Consider the following 10,076-nt stretch of genomic DNA (forward strand, 5'->3'; position numbering starts at 1 on the left):
AAGCAATGTCATATTTCTATTTATTTATTTATTTATTTATTTATTTATTTATTTATTTATTTAGGACTTACTTCTGACTCTGTGCTATTATTGTTCTTGGCACTACTGAGGGAATCAAGTGGAATGCCAGTGATCAAGCCCAACTTGGCATCATGCCAGGCTAATATCCTACCCACTATTTTATTGTTCTGACCCTGTTAATTTTTATAATAGTTTGGTTAATAGTGTTACAATAGTATTCCAATTTTCTGATATTAATGAAACCATCTTCATCAAAAACTTTGTGATCTTACACTTAATAACTAATTCACCTTCTCCTGTTCTACATTCTTTACATTCTATAATCTATTACTTGTATATTGACATTTATGGTTTTATTGCATACTGTTACCTCTCAGCACCACCTATGTGCTCCTGATCCCCCCCTTCTCTACTTGTGCTTTGTTCTCACTATCAAGAATGATCTCTGAGCATGAAGTGAGGAGTAAGCCCTAAACATTGCTGAATATGGTCCCCCAAACAATAAATAAATAAATAAATAAATAAAGCCCGTTATTTCCCCTGTTCTCTTCCCCTAAGCCTGGATTACTCAAAACTTTATTCTATTATCCAATGTTTATTGATTGATATTTTATACATGCTTGACTTATTTCTCTATATACCACAGCTGAGTGAGAGCATCCTAATTTGGTCCCTCAAAGGATGCATTTCTTTTTTTTTTGTTTTGTTTTGTTTTGTTTTTTGGGCCACACCAGTTGATGCTTAGGGTTATTCCTGGCTATGCACTCAGAAACTGCTCTTGGCTTGGGGGACCATATGGGGTGACAGGGGATCAAACTGATGTCCATACTAGGTTAGCATGTGCAAGGCAAATTCCCTACCACTTATGCCGTGGCTCCAGCACCAAAGGTTGCATTTCTTAAAAATTTCACCTTGTATCGTCTTGAGCTTTGTGGAAAAACTAACATTTAGATTAGATCATAGCTATGATTAGTGTCACATTATAGATTTACATGTAGCTTTATTGTATAGTATTTTATATGTATTTCTAAATACTTTGATTAATTATAAGACCACTGCTCATAACAATAAGTGTCTAAGTACAAATAAACATCACATATGTGCTCCCAATCTCAGCTTTTCAGACTATCATTCCACTACTTATTTTGATGGATTTTTATATTCAGATGTGTTTGCATAAATAGTATATTATTAATTGATTATTTTTGTTTTTCTATAATAGCTGTCAAATTTGAACAAATTTCCCAGCAAACATTTCACTTGACCCTATTTAATGCTGAGAATTTTGCAAAAATATTTCTCAATATAATACTTTTATTGTACATTTTTTCTATGTATACCTTTCCTGAAACTGTAGCCTGTTTTCCTGTTTTTCATTCTCTTAATATAGTGGATTTTTTATTCAGAGAAAACATTATAAAATGCTAATCTAATCTAAGACCTATATGTGTGTACATATATTTATATGTATGTATATTCTGATTTTGCTGATTTATCTAAAATTGCTTTGTCATGCTCACAGCTCAAGAATATCTCCTTTATTTCTAGAAACCTTAAGTTTTCCATCTAGCTCTGGAATTATAGAAGTGGAGAGTTGAGAGTAGGTTTTGTAGTAACTGTTCTTTTCCCTGAGGACAGAGAATTTCCACTACAAAAATTTTGAAGGTATATTTTTTGTGCTTATCCTGAACTATGAAGTTTTTTTTTAATAGAAGAGGGAATGAGGTCCACAAAATTTCATGATTATCTTCTCTGTCAGTACTAAATGAAGCTTCAAAAGTTTCAAGAAATTCATGAAAGATAGTAAAATGCATGTCAGGGCTATGGCATAAAAGTGACTACATATTTTAACATTAGCAAATTATGATGATTTCTAATTACAACTATCAAATGGAATAATCCTCTTCATACTATCTACTGGAATCTTCCTATTAGCAATACATTTTTATATTTTCTTACCTCAACCCTGTCCAATTTTTTTTTTTTTGGTTTTTGGGTCACACCTGGCAGTGCTCAGGGGTTATTCCTGGCTCCAGGCTCAGAAATTGCTCCTGGCAGGCACAGGGGACCATATGGGGCGCCGGGATTCGAACCGATGACCTCCTGCATGAAAGGCAAACGCCTTACCTCCATGCTATCTCTCCGGCCCCAACCCTGTCCAATTTTGATGCACATCTTTTTATATTTATTTTTGTTTATGGGACCATACCCAGCATTCATAGGCTTATTCCCAGTTATAGCTTTATATTTGAAATTCTCCAGATTGGGCACTGTGATTGACATGCAGGTGGCACAAATAGAATCAGCATTAGGTGCACAAAAAATAAAGGCCTTACCTGTTGTCCTCTTAGGACTCATGTTCACAGAATTTGAAGCACCTTTACCAAATCTTTCCATATGGTGATTATTTTGATTTCCAATCAAATAATTATGATATGTTGTGTTAAAATCAACCTCATTGATTTTGAGGAAGATCATGATGTATTTTCACTTCTAGACAGTTTTAAGTTACTTTCTTATTCATTATAACTGCATTATTCTCTTTCACTAATAGACACACTCCCTTTTATTTCTTTAAATTTATTAAATTACAAACATGATCATTTCTTCTTAATATCTAATATAGTGATTTAGTCTACTCAAATGTTTTTCTACTCAAATTAAATGATACAAGATCTGATATAGTTCGTTTAATTATAATCAGAACTTAGTATTTACATTAATATTATAATTTCTCTGTGAACTATGTGTGATTAAAATAGTTTCTTACATTTTAAATGACTTCGTTTTTATTAGAATTGGCATAAAATTTTATAATAAATGGCCAGAAAAAAATAAAAATTGATGGTTTATATGCCTACTAACTTGACTTAAAATATTTTATTTGGGTGAGAGATGTAAAATGTTTGTCTCGAATAAGGCGGGGGGGGGGGGAGTGAGATTGGAGACATTGGTGATGGAAATGTTGCACTGGTGAAGGAAGGTGTTCTTTTTATGACTGAAACCAAATACAAACATGTTTTTAATCAAGGTGCTTAAATAAAGATAATGTCTGCCATAGAAGTAGGCAGTGGAGAAGTGGAAGGTAAGCTGGCTATTTGGTAGCTAGAAATGTGCACTGATGACAGATATAAAAAGATCAAAATCTTTTCCCTTGTCACTCAAGTGACTTTCCTAAGTTGGGTTATCATTTTCCTTCTTTTCAAAGTATTTAACTTAAGGATTGAATTAAAAGTTTGGTTCACATTCTTAGTAGACTATCTTTAATATGATAGACATTTTATGACTAAAACTCAGTCATGAAAAACTTTCTGAGTATCTCACAGTGATTGTAATAAAATATTTAAAAACACAATTATCAGCATGTGGTCTTATAAAATAACAGGGAGTAAAGGAATAATGTGAAAATTATTTTTAAGAGAAATAATGAGTACCTTTTTAATTTTTGAATGTTTCTAATAGAAGAAAACTATATTCCCAGTTTTATATGAAATATACTCTTGTATTTTAAGAAACTTATTTTTCAGAATTTAAAATATTTTAGTTATCTGTATGTGAGCATGTATGAACATGAATACAATTACTTTGAAATAACCGAGCACACACACTTTTACCAGGTTTCCTTAACTTATATGCCTGATAACAGTTCTTTGTTGCAGAGCATTGTCAAGGAAAAAATAATTTTTATCTTTAGTGTTCGATAGTTCCTGTTGAAATTTTTCATGTAAAGTGATTCATTTCTTGTCACTTATGGGTTGAGTCATCAACATTGAATCTTAGACTGATCCCTAATGTGGATTTGATCATTTGATAATCTTGAAGAAAGGACTGGGAAAGAAAGGGGCAATTCTTTTTCAGAGCATATTTGGCTCTTTACTTTATTTCTGAAATTCTTCTATCTTAATCACTTACCTCACTAATCAGATATCTTGTTATTTCTGTCTTAAAGTCATTGCACCCAGTAAATAGCATCTGTTTTTTGCTCAATATATTTGTGATAAAGGCCAGGACCGAGTGATTGGTACATCCAATTAATTCGAAGGCAAAGCTCTTCCCTGACACATAAAATCACAATCAATTCATCACTCCACAAAACATTTTATCAGGTCAAAGTCTTATCCTCATCTAATGAGGAAAAAAAACCAGCATTGGTGCTAATTATCTTTATAATTTAGCAGGCCAGAAAGTTTATATAAAGTGTAAAGCAACATCCTAGAATGAGTGAGTCACCATCATTTTCTTAACTATTTTCAAGTACAAGGATGTTGTGCAGAGGGATTTTTGTCCTGCAGTGTCTAAACCAGATCAGACAACAGGCACACATCCAGGAAATGCATTTTCTAAGAAAGTTGTGGAGGAGCTGCAAAAGTAAAGATGTTTTGTTGTATTGTCACTTATTTGTTTCTTTCTCCATCTAATTCATTAATGCCTGATTATTTCTGGTTTTCTAAGGCCTAAACTTTCACCTAGATATGCAAAAAATCAAAATCTTTTTCCTTGTCACTCAAGTGACTTCCCTAACTTTGGGGAAACATTTTGCTTCTTTTCAAATTATTTCTAGGATTTAACTTAAGAATTGAATTAGTAGTTTGGTTCACATTCTTAGTAGACTATCTTTAATATGATCAATCTAAATAATAATTAAAGATTGAAGAAAAGCAAAGGCCATTTGGCTAAAGTTAAACAAAATCTATGATAATATAGCAAATAAATGGTTTAAAAGTTATTAGCTTATAGGGACGGGAAGGTGGTGCTACAGGTTAGGTGTCTGCCTTGCAAGCAGATGGACCGCGGTTCTATCCCCCGGTGTCCCATATGGTCCCCCCAAGCCAGGGGTAATTTCTGAGCACATAGCCAGGAGTAACCCCTGAGCGTCAAACGGGTGTGGCCCAAAAAACAAAAACAAAAAAAGTTATTAGCTTATAAAGTTACTTATGCAGAATCTCAGATATAAAATTTTCATAAAAAATAAACTGAATAGGTGTATTTCTCAAGGGTTTGGAGAAGTAATTACTTTTTATTCTAGGTATTGAAAAATTGATAACTAGGGAAGACAAGAGACTTAGACTAAAATTTGAATCAAGGGGGCTGGAGAGATAGCATGGAGGTAAAGCTATAGTTGGCATCCAATTTATGCTGTTCTCCCTTTATATCTTGACCTACTAGACATTGTTCTATCCCAGTTACTTAGTGCAGAGTCTAAAAGCAATGAGGACTAAGATCCAATTAGATTTATTTTATTTTTCAATTTTATTTGTTCAAATTTTAATCATTCTTGTTTTATATACATGCCCAGAGTGCTCAGGAACTACTTCCAGATCAGAGCTTGGGAGATGTTCCTGACAATGTTTAGAAGATCATAACTTACTGAGGATTAAACTCAAGGCTTCAGTAAACAAAACATTTATTCCAGCCATATAGGTACCTCCTGTGTCCCAGCCATTATTAGAATTACTTCAACACGAGTTCCTAAGCAGCAACGAAGGTCTGTGTGTCCTCAGCACAATAGAAGCTCTCAGACAATATTAAATGTTAATTTCTGATTAATTCCAAGATCTACTATACATATATACATTTTGCAGTTGCCACCTGACACTTGGGAAAATAATCCCTATCCAAGTTCCTTCCCAGAAAGCATGGAGAAACACACATAATGGGAAGAAAGAAAACCTGAACTAAGATGAAATATCAAGAAGACAAGCCTAGAGGAACTAAAAATTATATATAACTACATATAACTTGACAAAACAAGAAAATATTCAAGTACAGTGCTAAAGATACTGAAATAAGTTATCAGAAAGAAAGAGTATCAGAAAAAGAATGAGAAAGATCCAAATAAACCAGTATCCTCTCCCTAAGAAATACACACGGATTTTCTAAGAATGGGAAGAATGTCATTTGAAATAGAAACATATCTAAAACCTGTAAACTATAGAATAAGAAAGTGGTAATAGGAACACAGAAAAAACTCAAGATTTAGTTGATTTAAAACAGGTCATAAGGTTATGGTTTTAGTTGGACTCCTCTTGGTAAGCCTATAACAAAAATACTTAGAAAGGAAATGAAAACCAATCACTAATGAAAGGGCAGTTAACACAGTAAGAAAGGGGAAAATAACACAGTACCAGCGATACTGAGATAAGAAACATAAACTGCTTAGAAAAATATTAGTAAATTTTTATTCACCACTTAATTAAAGGTCAATGACCTAAATGATACAATAAATCATAGGGAACATGAAGAACAAAAACAAAACCTGGCATAATGTTTTCAGGAGACCCACTAGGGCCTCAAAGATAACATACATTCAAAGTAAATGAGCTACTAAGTATACGAACTGTTAGGCTAATAAATCTACATAGAAATATTAGATTAGGTCACCTACGAAAAAGCTAACTTAATATGAAGATAGGAGTATGCAACTCCCAAGGATCCAAATGGAGTTTCCTTATCACTTTTTAAAAAATTACCCCATCTTGAATCATCCATCATAATTAGGCCAGCAGATGACTTTCTCTCTCTGTCTCTGTCTCTCTCTCTGTCTCATCTCTCTCTCTCTCACACACAGACACATACACATACACACACACTCACCACACACACACACACACACACACACACACACACACACACACACACACAACAGTTTATCTTTCCAGTAGTCAGTATTTATCTTATTTTGAATGTGTGAAAACTAAATAAGTTAGCCTAGGAGATACTAAGTGGCTAAATCACAGTTCAATTTTCTTGGCAACCATGAGGCTATAAATTTTTTCTCACTGACTCTGCATACAAGTTCAATACTGACATCTCTGTTCTTTGTGTCTGACAGATGTGCTGTCTGTAGTTCCCAAAGCTCTGAGCTATTTTTAACTGCATCGGTTTATCCATATTGAATCTAGGTTAGCCATGTGCTTGTTTCCAGATTAGCAGGAAAATGACTGTAATGTTAAAGATGGGATTAAGAAAGTCCTAAAACGCCTATCTTTTAATCACGAGGCCATGGATTTGATCACTGGCTCAAGTGCATGCACCTGCCAACTCTCAACCTGGAAGTTCTTGTGACTGTGATCTTCAGTGTCTGCAAGCAATTTCAGGTTGCACCAGGAAGGTGGGTGGGGACATTGCATTTTAAAAGGGTGTGAAGCACTGATGACCACTGAAACAAAAAAAAAAAAGTAAAAAAAAAATAATTATGACTGTTTTCATATTTGTGACACTGATGCAATGAGTGAGATTTTCCTTGAGCAACACATTTATCATTGATTCACAGAGTACCACAATCAGTGAGAACAACACAATCAAGTATATGCAATCCATGGTCATTGCAACAATGCTACCAAACAAGGGAAAGGAAGGGAGGAAATAAATAAGAATAATAATGAATGCAAAAAGAGTTTGCATTGTCACATGTATGGCACAGGTAGTAAATAAAGGAATGAGTAATATTGTTATTTGAAATTGTTATGTATAAAATTATTATTTTAAATACAATGACTGAAGAAAGGAAATACTATTACTGTCTCTCTATATAATGAAGAACCTAAAAGAAGCTATTTGGAAATATTTTTGTGTACTCCATGGAAATTACAATATATATTTACATTCTATCATATATTATCTTTCTTATGAAAGCATAATGATACAACTTTTTGCATATAAATACCAGAAATTATTTGACTTAAAATGAATACATTATAATATGGGTAAATGTTATGTAGATTAACACAATTTTATCTTTGCACTGGATGTCAAATACTTATAAGTCAAGTGGAGGTCTCCCTCTATCATGTAAGTATTCCAGATTTATAGCAAACACTTTATAATATAGACTTGTTTATGGCTTTAGGCGATAAATATTTGCATTTAAAAAAGATTCTCTCTAAAATTAAGCAGATCTCTATTCAATCCCTGTCCATTTATATGAATATGTGTGTGTGTTTTAGTTTTTAGAGTTCACTAAGCTGGAAATTTATATAATGTTCAGAAGATCGTGTTATACTGAGTATCAAATCCAGGACCTTGAACAAAATACACGTACTTAACTATTTTAAAACACATCCCCAGTTTTTAAAGGACAAATAATATGTAGTCACTTAATATTGACATGGTTGTAACAGACTAACTAATGCAACCTGAACAGCATAAATCTGAATGATATTCTATGATGTCTAAATATCATAATTGATCAATAAATAAATATAGAATAGGGAAATAAGAGTTCAATGTTGAAGTACTAGAATTAATGTTCAAATGTATCTTTTTTGTCATTTTTCCCCTACATTTTGTTAGGACAGGATTTTTTGGAGGGCAACACCCAACGGTGCTCAGAGGTTACACTTAGCTCTGCACTCAGAAATTGCTCCTGGCTGGCATGGGGACCATATGGGATGCCAGAGATCAAACCTCTGTCCTACCTGGTTAAGCTGCATGCAAGGCAAGTGCCCTTCCACTGTGCTACTAATCCAGCCCAGGACTGGACTTTTGTAAATTTTGGGGAGGTGGTTACAACTGGCAGCACTCAGGGTTTACTCCTGGCTCTACACTCAGAAATCATCTCCGGCAAGCTCGGGAGACCATATGGGATGCCAGGATTTGAACCACCCTCCTTCAGCATGCAAGGCAAACCACCCTACTGCTGTGCTAAATCTCTGGCCCGTAAAAAAATTTTAGGATAATTTAAGAGACTAAATTTCTATTTTGAATATAATTTTGCTTTCAGAGATGAACATAAACACACATATGTATAATCCGTATTTTAGATGTATATATATAAATGTATCATAAATTATTATAATAAGGAGTTATGCAAAATATGAGCTTTATAAATCTATTCATAATTTCAGACAATTAATTTTTTAATTTATATTCTTTTTTTATTTTTTATAATTATTTTATTTTGACTAAAGTGGATTACATATCTTTCACAGTAATATTTTAGGTACATATTGACATTAGATCAGGGGAATTCCCACCACCAAAGTTGTCCTCCCTCCAGCCCTGTTCCCAGCATGCATCCCATATTTCTCTCCCTTACCCCCCCCCCCCGGGCTGCTAGTGTAAGTGATTCCCTCTGTGTCTATCTTGTTGTAGATTGGGTATCGATTCTGTTGTTGTTGAATTTTTATTAAGTCCTATCACTTTTATTACTACTTAGTGATCATACAACTGTTTGGTCTTGGTGCCCTCCATTGTTTCCCCCTCAAATTGAAACGCAGATCAAGTTGGTTCAAGTTATGTGGTTCTATTTGAGGAAAAGAAAAATTAATAAATAAAATGGGGGTAAGAATCAAACAAGCAAATAATGGGTGGAGTCCTTCTAGAGGCTATAAATATTAATTTGAGAAAAGAAAAGTAAAAAGAAAGAGAAACACATCAACAGGGGCCGAGAGATAGCATGCAGGTAAGGCATTTGCCTTGTATGCAGAAGAACAGTGGTTTAAATCCTGGCATTCCCCCAGTTGCCAGGAATGAATTCTGAGCATAGAGCCAGGAGTAACCCAGAGTACTGCCTGGTGAGAATCAAACACAAAACAAAACAAACAAAAAGAAAAGAAAAAAGAAACACATCAACAATATAAAAAGAAAAATCATACCAAAAAAATAAAAAAATGCACCACAGCAATAAAGACAAACATCACACACTAACCACGGTCTTGAAATAAAAACAAAACAAAGTGCAAAAAATGAAAACAACAACATCAATAATAACACCCCCAAAATATATATATATATATATATATATATATTTTTTTTTTTTTTTGGTTTTTGGTTTTTGGTCACACCCGGTGGTGCTCAGGGGTTATTCCTGGCTGTCTGCTCAGAAATAGCTCCTGGCAGGCATGGGGGACCATATGGGACACCGGGATTCGAACCAACCACCTTTGGTCCTGGATCGGCTGCTTGCAAGGCAAACGCCGCTGTGCTATCTCTCCGGGTCCACCCAAAAAATATTTTGTGCAGCTTTTTTTTCTGCCCTGACACCTTAAAGAAAAACTTCAGACAATTTCTTAAATTCCCTTGACTTAAATATTATCAATAGTAAATATGAGAGC

The sequence above is a fragment of the Suncus etruscus genome, chromosome 8 (genome assembly GCF_024139225.1).
Source record: "Suncus etruscus isolate mSunEtr1 chromosome 8, mSunEtr1.pri.cur, whole genome shotgun sequence".
NCBI classification, from domain to species: Eukaryota; Metazoa; Chordata; class Mammalia; order Eulipotyphla; family Soricidae; genus Suncus; species Suncus etruscus.